The 18321-nt window shown below is 40.2% G+C and overlaps 1 protein-coding gene across 1 annotated transcript in view; it reads right to left on the minus strand.

Moving 5' to 3' along the window:
* Nucleotides 1-7838, minus strand: part of RASGEF1A (RasGEF domain family member 1A) — a 310602-nt gene extending 302764 nt beyond the window's left edge. The window contains exon 1 of the mRNA XM_090057742.1: nucleotides 7731-7838. The gene's annotated coding sequence lies outside the window, so the exon portion shown is untranslated. The remainder of the gene's footprint in view (nucleotides 1-7730) is intronic.
* Between the last annotated feature and the right edge of the window lie 10483 nt (nucleotides 7839-18321).

Genomic DNA, 18321 nt, shown 5'->3' on the forward strand with positions numbered 1-18321 from the left:
TCTAGTATTTGTTTAATAGGTCTGCTGCTAGAACTGTCCCCCACCTGCCCTTTATAATTTTAACATTTTACCTTTCTTAATTTCATTCCACAGTTTGGATGTCTGGGATGAAGAACTTCCTTCCAAAACTGTCATCCTTTGGTTTTAGAAGACTAAATGAAGGCTACAACCAAGAATTAACAGATCCCTATTCTAGTTCTGTCTCTGACAAAGACTTTCTGTGTGGTCTTCGTAAGTCTTTAGATCTCAGTGGCCGTAAATTTGCAGTATGAATAATAATATACCCAAAATTTCCTGGGCTGCTTTGAAGCTAAGTTAACTTTTGCACTAGCCTGAATGGAGAGCCCAGTTAAAGTAATAAATTTTATTTTTTTATAACTGCTCATACCTACCCTCCATTATCCGACTTAGGAGATATATACAGATTTGTATACATATATGTATACATATATACATATATGTGTACATGTATATCTATCTATATCTCTATATATTATAGAGATATAACTATAGATATTTGATGTTTACTGTTTTCCCTTCATCTGACAAAACTAAGTGAATTTAGTACGCTTATTTTCCTTGTAAATCCTAAAAAATATTTCTTCTATTTTCTGTAATCCCTTATTTTTCTCATTTGTGTGTAGAGGAAAACTGCTTTATGGAAGAATTATTTCATTGTTTTCCTTGAATATTTGGTTTGTTTCTGTTACAGGATAAGTTTTTCACAAAAATAAGGAAAAAAAGAATAAGCTTAAAGTAATAGGATTGTAAACCCACAGAAACAGGCACTGAGCCACAAAGACTGATGTAGTGGAAGAAACCCCTTTTATCTCTTTTTGAAATCTACTAGATTCTCAGTGGGTCGTTTCTTTTTAATATTTTAGTTCCTCTGCATTATGTGAATCTATCTTTTACTGTGCTGATTACAAGTACCTTGTTGCCACAGATACCAAGCATCCTTATTGCTGAAACATTCTCAGTAATTGAATTAGAAAGAGTTGGTTCTGGATGGTTTCTCCTCTGGTTGGATTCTCTTTGTGGTTCATAAAATTGTCCTCTGTTTAACCTAGAAGCCTTTCAGATTATGTACGCTAAGCAAAACATGTTGTCCCAAATTATTTAAAGGCCTTAGGAAAAGCTCCGTGCCCCCTCCCTACAACAGTAAATAAAAGCAAAGGTGATGAGGGGAAGAACAGTTAAGAAAATGCTATACTGGTTGTATTTGTAGAGAATAGGTAAAAGTGATATCATTCATGCCTAAGATTAATTTTAGAAATCTAAGCATGTCCTCCATTACTATGGACTTTGACCATCTGATCTAACAAGGCTTTTCCTTCTTTGACGACTTTTTGTTAGCTGTTAGCTTTCTTTCTCAAACATATCTTTGATACAGTTTCTAAACTATTTCAGACTGCCTCAGTAACTGAAGAGGAAACATGTCTAGCATACTTAGTTTCACTGTATTTTTGGAATGTTTAACTGCAATTCCAGCTAAGTGAACAAGCAAAATACTGTTAAATTAAAAGATTTTCAGTTACCAGTGGAAAGGAGGAGAAGGAAAAAAGAAGGCACTTTGTTCTGGTTTTTAAATTTCACGATTCAAGGTTATATGACAGACAAATTATGAGAATGGATATATTCCAGTGATGCAGCAATTTTTTTCAGTTACCTGAGGGCAAATTTGGAGTATTATTGCCTGAAAAATGACCTTAATAATGTTCAAAGGGGGTGGCTTGACAAAATAATAAAAATGGGAACTCTGGATGTTGAAATGCCATATTTCATATGTGCTCTCTTAACAACACACAAGGTAGTATGCTGCCTTTGCATTCAGGTACCTGCTCTAATTTAATATGTGTAGCCTTGGATACATCACACACAACATAAAGTCTCTATAGCACAGTTGGTTGTACTCCTAATAGAGGCCAGAATATCAAGGGCTCAAATGAAATAAAAATGCTGAAAACAAAATTTGCTAAGGGGTACTGAACTTGGAAGCAAAGAATATGATGGGAAACCATACAAATGAATTTGAATTATTAGTTCATTGGGACAGGAGATGGCAAATGTATTTCAGCATAAACACACACAAAATAGCTGTGTTGGAACAGGTGAACTAAATCAGGGGACAAATGTGGACTAACGTGATATATGTATCCAGACAGTGAAAGTTCTCTGGGAACTTTTTTTTAATTAAAACCCATCAACATTTTACCCAATAAGGATTTGAAAAGGTGACTTGCATTCTAGTGTATTAACATAAGTAAAATAATGTTCCATAAAGTACAGAACTTATTCATTATATGGTGCTTACTGTGTGTGTGTGCTTTGGTTTCGGGTATGTGGAGACAACATTGATATTGTTGGCTGATCATCATCTATAGCTCTAGGTAAAGAGCTAAGTGTCTGTGTTAATTTTAGACTAGCTCTCAATTAGAACTTGAGGGAATTTTTGTTGTTTGTTGGTTTTTGTAAAAATCTGAAAAACTTTGTTTTCAAAAAAAGAAAAAAAAGAAGAAAAAAGAAAAGAAAACTGAAGAAAAATGCTGGCCCCAATCCAGGAAAATTTGGACTCGTAACTGTTGTTGAAAGGTCTTGTGGGCAGGATGGGACAGAGATGGACAGTATTGACTGAGGTTTTTTTCCTTCCCATCACAGAAATTTAAGTGCATCAAGTAACTGCTCATCCTCCTTTGATCTCAAGTTCAGGAGTTCTTGTTTTCCAGTTTTACAGAAGTATCTTTTTCCGGTTTATTGTATAAGCTACATCATATGTGATATGGATACATGCATACGTTATGTAAGTCAAAGGCTGCTGAAGGCTCACCACAGAATGCCTGCTTCATGATTATGAAATCTTAACTTTGGTAACTTGTTCTGCTTCACTCAGGAAGGGGGAATTAATCTCATCATTGTACTGAGGAGAGATATTTTTTCTTCAGCTCAGATACTTCATCTTATTACCCAGTGGCTTACAGTGATAGGGGGCTGGGTAAAATGAACTTGGCTACAAGCTGGTCTAGATATATGTATCCCTATGATGTGTAGCAGCCAAAAAAGGTATGTCAGCACATGCACAAAAATAATGATGTTCCTAATTTATAAGATTAGTCTGGTTAAAAGAGCAATGAAGACCAGGCAATTTACATTTTAATTGGGGTTAGTAGCTCAAGTTCATAATTGTAGCAGAATCTGGGGACTTAGAACATGGGTTAACTAAACCAAAGTAAGTATGTGATAGTGTTTTTCCAGTATAGGTATGCCCTACACAAAATGTGGATTTAAAACTATCAAAAGAAAGATGTGCAAATAGTGCTGTTTAAAACTCTGAATATTCAACTGTTGAAACAAGACCAGAAGCTATGAATATTTATTTGAGGATTATCCAAACAGGCTTGACTGGAGAGAAAAAAAGAAGAAGAAATGGGCTGAAAAGTTTGGAAGAGGTTGTGTTTATCTCTTGGTCTTAATTTTCAAAAGTGCTGACACTTCAGATTAAGAGAGAACTTATTTTTCTTAATCTTAGTCTTATGAAGTTGAGCTTTTCTGTTAGGGTATGGGTTCAAGCCAGCTCTTGCTGAATCCAAATTGTATCACTCCTCCCTAATTTCAAGCACATTTGAATCTACAAGATTGTTTTAGTGCAGATGTATACATCTAAAAATGGGGATTGCTTTCATTAAAGTAAGCAGTATTTAACATCTAATATATCTAAGCATTATATGGATACTTGACTTTTATCCCTAAGAAGCAACCTTTTTTTAGACTGAGGTCAGTTTTTATCTTTGCTGGTGACTGTCCTGTATCACAAACAAAGATGAAAACGCACCAGGACAAGTTTCTGGAAAGACAGTGGAGATATGTAGAGATGAGCTGTATAATTCCTTCTTCTTCCAAAACTAGTGCCTATCTAGAATTTGACTTAGCATAACACTTCCCTAATGACTGGTGTAACTTTAGTAAATGCTACTTATTAGTATAGGTTCAGTTCTTATATGAAGTAATGTACAAGGTGGCTATGATTTGTGGCTATCTTCAGTGCATAGCATTTACTATGCTGCTTTAGTTTATCCTAGTTGGTCACTTCAGTCTTTGTAACTTGACTACATGAATTGTAAATTCAATGATGCATGTTGTTGTGATGGAGGAATAAAATTTAGCCAATGTTCAGGCCAGTATACTTCACTGAGTAGGTGTGATGAAGTGGAGATCTTACATAATGGTGTCAACAACATACACAATCTTCAGAGCATTAGAAACAAATGTACAAAATTTGTTTATTTTGGTTGATCTAAGGTTGCTATAACTTGGTTAACCCCCCACATTTTCTTAAAGAACTCTGAACCATAAATCTAAATCTTCTCATGTGCTTTGCTTGAGCTATTCCAGTTGTACATAAATCTGAAAACCAAAGGAGTGTAACGTGGTATTGAGTTCCTTTATGAAAATGTTACTTCACTTTAGTCTCCCAAGTAGTTAGAGTATATTGCTTCATGGATGTGAGTATTAGCATATATAAATGTAGCTGCAGTCTCATCTTTCTGGATTTTACTGCCCGTTACCCTAGTATAACTTCTAAAAAGGATTTGACATCTCCAGAAACACTGAGAATTTGATGCTGTCTGACTCAATACCCAAAGTCCGTATTGTCAAGAGTGATGCTGAACACAAGTTAATCTGTTTCCTAAATCAGCTACCATAGCAAAATCTTGTTTCCAACCACTTCAAACTAGGACCTACAAGCAGACTTTGCAAGTGGTTCTTCTTTTGGGAATAAGATGAATCAGAATTCTAGATCTGCACAGCCCCTTATCCTGGAGAAGTATTTAAAGAGACCCAGACATGACAGTTTTGAGTTGTCCTGCATATCAGTGATAGGTACTCTAGAAAAATCACATAATAATATGTCATTCTGTTAACTAATCGGTACATAGCAGTGCAATTTCTTTTAACATGGTTCTGCTTTGGGTTGCTATTTTCTCAGCTCCTGCCCATAACAGTTTACCTAAATGTACAGTAAATTGAATGGACTTAAGTTACATTAATGTGCCTGTTCATTTTGCAGTAAAAGTGGAAAATACCAGCCACAAAGACTCATAGAAAGGAAGTATACAGTTGCCCACCAATAGCTTACACTTCTTGACATTTGGATTTCATCCATGGTATTTTCCCACTGGTGATATCAGCTGCAATATTTTTTGAATAATGCAGATTGCAAATGATGCAGCTTCAAAAACCACTCACACTTGCTTTAGCAACAGCTCCTTGCACATGTGCTGACACTGCATCTGCTTCCTGCAGGCTCTGATTTCTGTAATTAGAGCGATGGCCTGGACTAGTTAATTATATTAAACCTACTGGTCCACAAGTCTAGAATGTCAGTTCTCTCAAGGATTTAATTCACTGGGGAAGGGGCGTCATAACACAGGATTTATGTATGTGTTTGGTGTAATTAATTTTGTTTTGTTTTTTTTACTCTTGTTGCCAAGTTACCAAAAAGTGTTATCTCATTGGATTGTCTACATTTACATAAACAGAATCTCCAGCTAAAAGGAGCCATAGTGATGAAAACTGGAAAGACACTGATGTATCTTAGGAGGAAGGAGAAGAGAAAGGAAAATAACTTATGAGCAGGATAATTTTGCATTCTAGACATTGTCCATACAAAGTCAAAAATAGCTTTTCAGACCCCAGAGACCATGGCATGTGCTACAGTACCAAATGACTAAAAGCCTGGGTGCAATAAATAGCTAATAATTTAAATTTATAACTGAACAACATGAATATTAGTAAGTACTTAATGATGGCATCACAGTGATCGGTCAATCTAACTACATTGTGGATTGTTTCTTTCCCTGGCAGTATTCTGAGACCCCACACTCATGCATCACACATTAAAACCACTGAATAAAGGAGGAGGTGAAATGACAGTGAAAAACATGATATTTATCAACTTAACTCCCTGCAAGATCCCAAATGATAAAGAATGATGTTAAAATACAGTCTCGGTGCACTCTGCACTTTTTATAAGAAAAGCTAATTCAATTGTAAAATATGGCATAGCCCATCCTGATACGTCAAACATGTTTTTGGTTTTGCCTTCCTGGGAAAATCCATATCAAAGTGCCTTAAATTAAAAATAAATTTCAAGATTCCTCTGCAGTAGTTTAAAGGGTTTTGTGAAGTGAGAGTAGGTAAGGTGGGTCAATTATTGTCATTTTTTTTCTTCATGGAGAAAGCAGGAGTTAATTCTAAAAATATATGTGCTGTGTCAAGACTCCATAGGTCTTAACTCGCTACTCAAATCCTGCATGGTATCCAGCATTAACTGCTGATATGTTTTGTCAGCATCATTGTGGGACTGGTGGTTATCTTTGTACAAAGATTCCTCTTTGTATTAATGGTTTCAGAGAAGTGGAGGGTGTGAGGTGGTGGTTTTGGGGGGGGAGGGGTTTTGGTTGGTTGGTTTTGCTTAAATGTTTGGGTTTTTTTAAATCAGGTAAAAGTCAGGTCATTTTGAAGTACTTGCCACTCCATTACAACTCTGAGCAAGCAGTGCATAAGGGGATGCTGCATTAAAAATATATATGGCATTTGATAAATAAGGGTTTATCTAGTCACAATTGCAAGGTGATATTTCACAGAAAAGGCGGGGGGGGGGGATATTCCAAAAGAAGTATCTTCAGTACAGTTAACCCTTAAAGGATCCAAGGCACAGGTCTGTGTGATTCTGCAGTGTGGTATCAGCTGGTGAGCTATTCTGTTTATAGCATGTGTTTAAATTTATAGCATCCTGCTAGGTTAATTTTATGGTGCCACTTTCAAAATAAACCAAATGTAACTGGATCATTGGCTTTGTGGGGAGACTATACAGCCTAGGTGAAAGCTTCAATTAGATAGCAAAAATAGAAAAGTATCAAACAGCAGCAGTTAAGACCTGCTTAAATAACTGCTTAAAATTGTATTCTGCCTCCAAAAAAAGGGAAGAAGGGAATCTCTCCAGGATTATAAGAATCTGGGGTGAGAGAGAGGTATTGAAATAATTAGTTGTACCAGATAAATGTACTGTCCTTGCAAAAGAAAAAAACACTACTGCACAGTGCTTTTTGATCAACAGCAGAAAAATGTTTTGATGGAATTTCTGTCAGCCTATATACAGTGCAGTACTGCCTGTGCTTCAGCAGATGTGTTTTGGTGGTTTTAGTAAATACTATAGTTTTTTACCAAAAAAACCCCCCAACCCTGCCTAAAAATTAACATTATCTCTTTGTACCTAGAAGATTTTGTAGGGGGAAACATGTTTCTTTGGACTATGGAATTTCAGCTCATAAAGTGATGAGATAACTGTTGTGGCAATGAATCTGCAAGGAGTCCATGATAAAATCCTGACACGCTATATTCCCAGAGTAGAGCACAAAACCATGCCTGATAGTTTAGAAATCTTGAGAAGCTTCATATATTCTTAGGGGCAAGTGGCAGTGCTGCCATAAAAGTTGTATTAGAAAGCAAGTAACTTACATGCTGCATTTTAACCTGCTTTCTGTTCAATCAGTATACATTAGAATGGCATGTGCAGGGTTAATACCAGAAGAGCATATTGGTGGCATGTAATGCCAGGTGTTAAAACACCCACTGAAGTAGTTGCAGTGCCAGCTTTTGTACACACCTTTTATACACATTTCTCTCTAAGCTGTTGGCTGTAATAGCAAAAATACTTTTCAATTTCTTACCTTGATCTGGTCCAGTGTAGCTTTTTTCTTGTTCTCCGTCCACTACCAGAAAAAGGGAAAATAATGCCAGATCCCAGTGAGTCATCCTAAATGACAGAGTAGGCTCACTCTTAGCACAGGCTGCTTGCTGCCTCCGCTGTGTGACAGCTGCCGGCTGGCTTTGGAACAAGAGTGTCCCATTCTGCAGCCTACTGCAGGGGGAGTATGAGGAGAAAGACAGAGCGAGTGAGTGAGAAATAGGGAGTGTGTGTGTGCGCGCACGCGCGCGTGTGTGTATGTATGTGTGTGTGCGCGCACGTGTGAGATACCAAGCAAGCAAAAGACAGAGAAAGACAGAAGCAGGAATATACCATGTAGATATTTTCTCCCATTCCCTGTTTTGGAGCTCAAACATACAATGTGCTGTTTAAAAGTTACTTTTTAAGATGCAGTGCAGCCTCTGATTTTAAACCTCCACAGTCTTTTGCTCATTCCCCCCCATCCTCCCTCCCTCAATCAACCTGCAAAGCAACTTTGCAATGTTTCAGTGATTACATTGTTTCTGCATTGTGATATAACTGTTTAGATGCTGAACCCAGAGCAGGTTGAATAGCAGCATAGCAGTATTGTGGAGTGGGAAGGGTTGCATTCTTAGGGTAAGAGCACAGTGATTCTGGAAACTGAAGAATGGGTGTGAAGAAACCATTATATAATCACCAGACAAAGCTATAGGGATTGGTGGGTACTCCCAGGAGTGAAAAGGTTGGGATGATTTGCCATCCTCAGATGTGATTCCCCCGGATGTTACAAAATTATGAGTTCTAGAAATCTGAATTATAATTGGAGAACTTTTCCTCCAAAAAGGAAATGTTATGCCTTTGGAAAGGAGCATGACAAATCCAATAGCAGGTATTTCCCCAGAGGAGGGCCTTCCTAGTGTCTAGTCATTCTCAGTTTTCAAAATACAAATAAAACACTGTATTGTCAGACTTAGTACGTTTGAAAGAATGAAGTGTAACTGTTTCCAGTATTGCTTAATTTGTGGTTGAGTGTTTTTGTGTCAGTGGGCAGTGGGAATGAGTGAGGGCGAGAAATGAATAAGGTTTTCCCATTACTTACTGAATACCATTCCTCATTGCAGTCAAAGTGGGAAATATTTTATAGACAGTCCTTGTTAAAATACCAGCAAGATATATCTGAGGGAGATCAGGGACTGTGGTCATTGCCATTCATAGCAGGAGACCTGTTTTGCTAAACTATGAGATCTCCAATTACTTAAAAGTTAAAAAAAAAATCTCACAAGAAATAGAAACATGACCTCATTAGTAAGGATGAATAGAGGAGTATAATATCAGTCTGTAGGGACAAAATCAAAATGGATGCAGCTAGCTATGGGCAATGAAAAACACTGTATAAATGTGATAGAAAAAAGGCCCAGAAAAGGTTTTTACTGACTGGTAAGGTCAAGCTAACAGTGCATGACCCAGAGAAGTCGGGGTGCTTTAATGCTTCCCCTCCCTCCCCCTGAAGTCTCTACACAACATTGAACTATCAGATGAGGAGTAAGTAAAATTAGCATTGAGGGATTCACTACTCAGCCTAGAGCAGAGAAAAAACAAGTTAGGGATTAGTTAGATAAAGTGATTGTTTTAAATCAGCTTGGGCCAATGAGAGTCATCCTAGGGTTCTCAAAAGAATTGGCTGCAGTAATTGTAGAGACAGTAAAACCTCAAGAAGACTCTGCGGAAGCTTCAGAGGTGAGCAGTACAGCTGAATGGAATCCAGTAAGATGCCTTCTACCCAGTCACTAAGCATAGAATAAGTCACTGTAGCTGGGGTAAATGTTAGTCTTGGGCTAGTACCTGCTTGAGTGAACCTCCAGACTTGAAGACTGTGCACAAACTGTGAATAACAGTGAATGAGGAGGGTGAAGTGGTAAAAGAGAAGTCTATAGTTGAGAACTTGTAACACAAAGTGGACAAATGAGTTAATGTAAGTTATCATGTTTCATTTATTGGTCAGGTATATTATAGCTGTGTTTCTTTTTCCTTTATTACATTATCTTTGTTTCAGATAAAGATTTAATACTTGCAGTTGAGACGTGCTGTTTATTAACAACACTGTAATGATGTAACCCAAAAATTCTGCCTGGGGATTTGAGTTAGTTGTGTGTATTGGTTGCAAGAGACATTTGCAGATTTTTGAACCTGGCTCTTGTTGCTGGAAACAGTGCTTGACAGAAGGTTTACACTTGTATGTATATACATTTCTGCTTATGCAATTGATTCTTTTCTAGTCAGAAGTTGGATTTTTACTTAGACTTTTACTGACCAAGAAGAAATGAAGCTGGTGGAACATAATCAATTGTATTCTGTTTAGAGCAATTAAGAGGGAGTGTAATTGAGATTCATGCACGCACACAAAATCACAGACTCAGTATATTATTTGATAGTACAATTCATTCCACCACTCACGTTGATAGGACTGTCACTGTATTGCTAACTCATGTTGTTATCAACAGTACATTAATATTAATATCAACATGAAAATGAAAAATGTCTTTATAACTTAGAAGGGGGCAGTGTAAAAACCTCGTCTATGCAGCCTTTTTCTTTAAATCCCTGACAGGATAATTTATTAGTTATCTAGCCTGCAATAGAATTTTCCAAAGGTTAATGAAGAGTAGAGAGGCATGGACTTACTTTAGCTTTGACTGGTGGATGTCTTCTGCTTTGACAGAATAAGTTTGTATCAGAAAAAAAAATATTAGGCTAGTTTCTGCTTTCAGTTATACCTGTGTAGCCTAGTGATTGCAGAAGACCTGTATGGAAATATAAAAGAGCAAAATTTGGCTTCACATACCCATGATTTGTGACCACAGTGATTTGTTAATGTTCACCATTGTCTAACATCAACCACTGGCTAACACCATCCATTGTCCAGAACAATCAAGGTTTTCTGTGTGCATTTGTCTACATTAAAAGAAAAGGGAACAAAAAAACTTGCTTCATTTTATATGATTGATATCTTTGCCCCAGAAATTAGTCATTGCAGAATTCTATCCTGTATTGCAGTGGTTATCAATGGGTACTTAAAAAGGTTGTAGGGGGTACACAGAATAAATGAGAAAAAATTACTAGATGTGCACTGATATAAGGAAAATTGACTGCATCAGCAGTCAGCTTTTTTTTGTCTGATGTGGCTGATAAAAAAGCTTGCTAAAATTATTTTTCCAGCTATTTAAGTTGGTCTAATAAAAGATATCAGATCAGCCCAGCAGTGTGGGGAGCAACTGGGTCTGACTGGTAAGTCTGTTGTGAGGGAAGGGGTATGGGGAGGGCATATTGAGGCCCCTGCGGTGAGGGAAGGAATGGAGCAGGGGCAGGTGCTGCACAGCCAGGGCAGAGCAGGGGACGGAGCTTCTTGTGGGGGCTGGGGGGTGGCTTTCACTGCTGCATGCACCCCGGAAGGACATGGGGGCATGTTCCTCCAGATCTGTGTGTGGAGTGAAGACTTGCTGCTGCTGCAGGCTGGGGCTGGAATGGCACCAGGCACTTCCTGGTGGGGGGTGAGCTGGGGCTGTGCTCAGGGTGGGCAGCGGTGGCACTAGGAGGGGGCTATGCTGAATTTTGGAGTGGCTGCAGCTGAACCCATAGCCTCCCTCCCAGCACCACCACAGTCTGCCCTGAGCACAGCCCTGGCCCAACCCCCTTGCCACAAAGAGCCCAGCACTGCCCTGGCCCTAGCCCTCAGCAGCAGCCTGCCCTCACCCCGCAAGCAGATCCAGGGCACATGACCCCCATGCCCTCCTAGGGTCCATGCAATAGCAGGAACCACTCTCTCCCATGCCCTCCAGACGAGCTGCTCATGGCTCCATCCCACACCTTGCCATGGGTGGGCAGTGCCTGCCCCTGCCCCTGCTCCAGCCCAAGCCCCACTCCCTCCCTCACTGCAGAGGCCTTTATCTCCCTTCCCCCCCCACACACCACTTCCCTCACAACAGGCTTACCAGCCACACTTTGATATATATATTTAATGCATTTAATGTTAATTAGTGTAGCCTTCCTTATATCACATAATTGGTAACATTAAAAACAAAAAAATATAAAGGGGTACATGAGCTGAAACTTTGGGGCAGAAGGTGTACACTTGTTAAAAAAGTTGAAAACCCCTGCTATATTGTATGTCATGTTTCAAAGGAATATGGCGTCAGCAGGGCTGTGTGAAAACGTGTAGGAAAGTATTCCTGCCTCTAGATATGTGCCATGAATTTCCTACTAACCTGAGTACAAACCAGTCAATGAAAAACTGAGTGCAATTAGTTTATAATCTACACTTTTCTTCACTCTGTTTTTGAATCCAGTAAACACTTAGTATGTAGTGTAATACCTCAGTTTGTCTTAGATAGGGATCTGTAAGGTGGCCTGTCTTTGTGAAATACAAGCACGTTCCAAAGAATGAATAACAAAAATCACAGTAGACACATGCTCTCGTTTTCTGCATATATCCCTCGAGACAGTCTGGGGCTATTATGTGCATTAAAAAAAAATGTTATTTGCAGCTCCTTATTCTACTCCCTTGCTTTACTTCTTTCTTTTTGCCTCCAACTTTTCCTCAGTCTTTTTCTTCATTTCTTCTTTGGTGTTTCAGTTACGAGGTCAAAGAACTGAGTTTTACACCTTACTCTGAAGGCTATTTAATGTATTGTGGTTCTGCAGCCCAGTGAAGAGCTCCAAAGCATCAGTCCATTACTGGGCTCTGTCTACCTCTCTCATGAGTTTGAGGCTGAGGTTGCATAATCCACAGCTACTTGAGTTCTAGGAAATAATTTAAGATGAAGAGAGGCTATCTGTACCAGTCAAGGTTATCCTACTAAAATGAGTATCTGAAAGATAATAGGAACTATTAATTTATAAAGTATAAGTCTGCAGAGCCATTATAAAAAGTTATCTTGTTCTTTTTGGTCTTTGTCAATACACAGTAGGGCAGTGCGAAGCTTTGGTTAGTGATTAAATTTGGAGCAGATAGGCTCGATTCAGTAGCCAAATCTCTGAATCCGAACCAAATCAGGTGACCATTTGACAGGTCTGAATTGATTCAAAACTCTCTGAATTGATTCAGAAAAGATTTGGAGCGCTTCAGAGATTTGGGCAGTCCCCATCCACTCTATCAAGGAGCTGGACCCAGACTCTGAGCTGGTAAGTAGAGGGTGGGGGGGGAGGAGGCTGGAGGATGGGGGAGGGGACCATGGGGGGACCTCCACCAGGCCCCATCCCCTGCCTGCTCTCCCAGCCTACCCCCCAACCCTTGTCTGCTCCCCCAGTCCCTCATGGCTGCCCCGCCTGCCCCAGCTACCGGCACTTTGAAAAAAAATTTTTTTTCTCTGAAAATAGATTTTTACAGGCTACAAATGTACTGGTCAAAAATATCAATTCTATACAGTAGGCGACTAAAAAACAGCATTTCCATTTCTTGGGAAATCAGAATAATAGAAGAGTAGGGCTGGAAGGCCCTCTGGAAGTCATCTAATGCAATAGAGTGTAAGGTGGGTAGAAAACTGGTCGGATTGTCAGGCTCAAAGGGTAGCGATCAATGGCTCAATGTCTAGTTGGCAGCTGGTGTCTAGTGGAATGCCCCAGGGGTCAGTCCTGGGGGTGGTTTTGTTTAAGATCTTCATCAACAATCTGGAAGATGGAACAGTGTGCACCCTCGGCAAGTTTGCAGATGACACCAAGTTGGGGGGAGCAGTAGATATGCTGGAGGGTAAGGCTAGGATTCAGAGAGACCTTGACAAATTGAAGGATTGGGCCAAAAGAAATGGGTCACATCCAGGTATGCATGGTCGCTTGGTTTCCCCAAGAACAACTAGCATTGGTGCACTTTGTGCTGTCGCTAGTTGTCTCTGGGGAACATCTGTGTCACGTGCACTGGCACACATGTGGCCCCAACAGCCTTATCTGGGATTCTGAGGGCATCCCAGGGTTGCAGCAGTGGTGATCCTGCTGGGCAGAGCCTGGCCGGGATGGAGTGTGGCTCTGGCTGGCCAGACTTCATAGGCCTGACTTCATGGGGCTGCACTCTGCCGCTGTGTGTGCTAGATATCAAGGGGTCAAAAAACCCTGCTCTGCACTTAAGATGGAAGAATCCCATGCACGAGTACAGACTGGCTAAGCAACAGATCTAAAGAAAAGGACCTGGGGGTTACAGTGGGCAATAAGATGGATATGAGCCAACAGTGTGCCCTTGTTGCCCAGAAAGCTAACAGCTGCTGCTGCAGCTTCTGGGCTGCATTAGGAGAAGTGTTGCCAGCAGATCAAAGGAAATGATTATTTCCCTCTATTTGGCACCGATGAGGACACATCTGGACTACTGTGTTCAATTTTGTGCTCCCTGCTAGACAAATTCCAGTGGGGGGCAATGAAAATGGTTAAGAGACTGGGGCACATGACTATGAGGAAAGGCTGAGGGGACTTGGCTTACTTAGTCCGTAGAAGAGAAGACTGAGGGTAGCCTTCAACTACCTGAAGGGAGGTTCCAAAGAGGATAGAGCTGGACTGCTCTCAGTGGTGGCAGAACAAATAGCAATAGTCTCAAGTTGCAGCAAGGGAAGTTTAGGTTAGATATTAGGAAGAACTTTCTTACAAGTAAGGTAGTAAAGCATTGGAGCAGGTTACCCAGAGAGGTTGTAGAATCTCCATCTTTGGAGGTTTTTAAGACTCAGACAAAGTCTTGTCTGTGATGATCTAGCTGGGGATGGTCTTGCTTTAATTAGGGGGTTAGACTAGATGACCTCCTGAGGTCCCTTCCAACCCTATTTTTTATGATTCTATGATTTTATGAACCTATCATGCAAATTACTAATGAAGATAATATAGAATACCAGACCCAGGACAAGACACCAAGGAGCCTCCCAACTAGACATTGAACTATTGATCACTACCTATTAACCACAATGAACCAACCAGTTTGTATATAGTTACATAGTATCTAGGGTCAGGAGGGACCTGAACAGATCATCTAGCCTGACCCCCTGCCACAGGCAGGAATGAATGCTGGGTTCACAAGACAGGTCATCCAACTTCCTCTTGAATTTGCCCAAGGTAGGGGCGAGGACCACTTCCCTGGGAAACTGGTTCCAGATTTTGGCCACCTTAAGCGTAAAATATTTCCTTCTGATCTCTAGTCTAAACCTATTCTCCATCAGCTTATATTACCATTGTTCCTTGTCACCACAGGTGGTGCTGGGGAGAAAAGGGCTCTACCTATTTGCTGTTGATCTCTCCTGATGAGTTTGTAGGCAGCCACCAGTTCCCCCCTGAGCCTCCTCTTGCTGAAGCTGAACAGGTTCAGGTCCCTCAGTCTCTCCTCATCATAGGGCCTGTCCTGCTGCCCTCTCACCAAGCAGGTGGCCATCCTCTGAACCCTCTCCAGGCTGGCCACATCCCTTTTAAAGTGTGGCACCCAGTACTGGGCACAGTACTCCAGTTGCGGCCTGACCAAAGTCACGTAGAGGGGGAGTATCACCTCTCGGGACCGGCTTGAGATGCATCTTTGGATTCATGACAAGCTATGGCTGACCTTGCTGGCTGCAGTCTGGCATTGGCGGCTCATGTCCATCTTGGAGTCAATAATGACTTCAAGATCCCGTTCTGCCTCTGTGCTTTCAAGAGGGGAACTCCCCAGCCTGTGTGTATGCTGCCAATTCCTTCTCCCAAGGTGCAGCACCCTGCATTTGTCTACGTTGAACCCCATCCTATTCTCATCTGCCCACTTCTGTAGTCTGTCTAAATCTATTTGCAGCCTCTATCTCCCCTCATGTGTGTCCACCTCACCCCACATCTTAGTGTCATCAGCAAACTTGGACAGCGTGCTTTCCACCCCCTCGTCCAAGTCGCCAATGAAGATGTTCAACAGTGTGGGCCAGAGGACCGAGCCCTGGGGTACCCCACTGCTCACATCTCGCCAGGCTGAGTACAACCCATCCACCACTACTCTCTGGGTGTGCCCCATTAGCCAATTTTTTATCCCTCCAACTGTGTAGGCATCAATGCCACAGTCGCTTAATTTATTGATGAGGATGGGGTGAGAGTGTCAAAGGCCTTCTTAAAGTCTAGAAAGACTACATCCATGGCGACACCATCATTCAAGGATTTAGTTACTTGGTCATAAAAGGTAATCAGGTTGGTCAGGCAGGATGAACCCATGCTGATTGCCCCTGAGCATGATCTCCCCTGCTGGCCCCCCACAGATGTGATCCTTGCTGATTATCTCCAAGATCTTCCCAAGCACTGAGGTGAGGCTTACAGGTATATAGTTACTTGGGAGCCTTCTTCCCTTTCTTGAAAATTGGACCGCATTAGCCAGTTTCCAATCCCTCAGCAGCTGGCCAGATATCCTTAACTTTAGTCATATATTTTTAGCTTGTTAATTCTGGTAGTTCAACAGAATTTTAATGTCAAATCAAAAGACCCCTTGGTAAAAAGCAAAATTGTCCATCAGAAGTGTGTGGTACTTGATTTTGAAAGTCCTGTTCTAAAGGGTGGTGGTTTCAGAACATATCAAAGTAAATATTTTTCTAACAGGAGCAAAATAATGTAATTTTCTGTAGTCCCATTTTCAGAAACAGGTGATTGCTTTTGGCGGATTATTTCTCCCCTTCCCAGCACATGTTTTTCCCTGCCCCCCCGTGCAAATATGCATACTCATACTGGAGCAGATACCTTCATACAAAATTTCAGCCTCAAACAGTTAACTTTGGCAGTTGTAAGCAGATGCAACGAGGGTGATAAAAAAGATGTCAAGCAAGCTTAATATGTTGGCAGTGCTGATTATGATTATAATAAGAATAATTGTCTTATCTAGCCAAAATTTAAATGCCTGTAGTGAATCTTTTCCATCCAAATTTAAGCATTGGCCTGAGTTTCCAAATGTGTAAGTATCCCCAAATACCACTGACTTCAGTGGAAAAAACTGTTCAGTATTTTACTGTATCTAAATGTGGATTGAAAACCCTCAGTTTTGTCACCCATTTCTAATTATACATTCACCTGAGAGAACTCCATTGAAAAGTGCATGGATGCTTTCACTGCTGAACACTGAATTGCACTGATTTCTTCAAGGATTACTCTAGAGAATCAATATTCCTGAGCAGTAAGGAGACACTTTCTTATCTCCTACTTCTAAAGCAATAGTCATGATAGATGGGAAGCACTATATGATCTTACTGGAAAGCTTTGAAACCTTGAAAAGTTTTTGTATTGTATTTGTAATACTGTGGTTAGGGACAACCTTCATCTCCATTGCAAAGCCTTGTTTTTGGCATCTGTAACATTTGAAAGAATACATCTAGTTCAGAAATTGGTTTAGCCCTTAAAGTCAAAAGGACCTTTCCCCCTTGCTTCTACTAAATCATCACAGAAATCAATTCAGGAGTTGTTGCCTTGAGAACTATTGCAGCATCTGTTGGATGGACTGGAAGCCCAAATTCGGATCTGAATTTTTTGAACCATAATCCTTATAAAATGTAGGGTTCTCTGTGTAGAGTTAGCAGCTAGCTGCAAAATTCAGATCTAGGTTTAGATCAGTTTTTAAGTATTTTTAACTGAAATGGTTTACATTAGAAAATACCAATGAATTGGGGGAAAAAAATCCCTTACCTTTTATTCATGTGATGCATTGATTTTGATGAAGCTTTCATAAGGGTGTATTAGGATAGGATTTTAAACAGTAGTCTGATGGCTAGGGCTGTCCCCTAATATTTGGGAAATCCAGGTTCAAGTCTCTGCATGAGTACAAGAATCTGTTCTGAGATGAGCTTCATTGAGCTCTTCTTCCCAGTTACATTTAAGTGAGTTAATATAGTGATATTATTTACTGAAATGTGTCTTCTTCTAAGACAAAAATCAGAACCAACCATTATTATAACACTGTAGTTTATATAAACAGTCATGTTTAAGTCTGGCACATCTTTAAAGTCTAAAGGGGTTTTTTGTGGCATTTTTGTTGTTTATTTATTAAAAATAAGTATTCTGCTTCTTGGAAATGGGTTGTTTTGCCAATGTGACAATCGCTAAGTAATTGTATAGAAAGGTTTACAGATTTTTATTAAGATTTTGATGAATAGAAAATAAGTTTTACTGAGGCCAAGAGCAGGCTAACCTTTATGGGACTTGTCCATGGGAAAATCAACAAATAAAGGCAGATGGTCAAGCCATCAATAAAGAGTGTTCAGGAATAAATCTACTGATGGCGCATTGCAAATTTGTGAGGCTTAATTAATGCTTGCAAAGTGTCTGGACCTTGGATGAAAGGTGTACTAGAAGTGTGAAAGTTTTAGATCATTTTTTCAGATTTCAGATAACCAACATGTTTTGTGTAGCTTCCTATCACATTTTATCCAACTAATGTAGTTAATTTATATATTGATTAAAACTTGCAGGCAGTAGCAGGGATCATACTGAAAGCTGGCATCCTGGCAGTTGGGAGTTGCTGTTTGGGGGTTGATGGGAAAAGCTGGTAGATGTTAGGGAAGGCAGCTGCGTGAGTGAGAAGGAATTAGGGGGTGTGCTGGAATGTATTGGCCCAAAGTGTAGCTGGGATAAGTGGGATGCCA

Source organism: Crocodylus siamensis, chromosome 7, assembly GCF_052110815.1.
Source record: "Crocodylus siamensis isolate JL-2025a chromosome 7, ASM5211081v1, whole genome shotgun sequence".
Lineage (NCBI taxonomy): Eukaryota > Metazoa > Chordata > Crocodylia > Crocodylidae > Crocodylus > Crocodylus siamensis.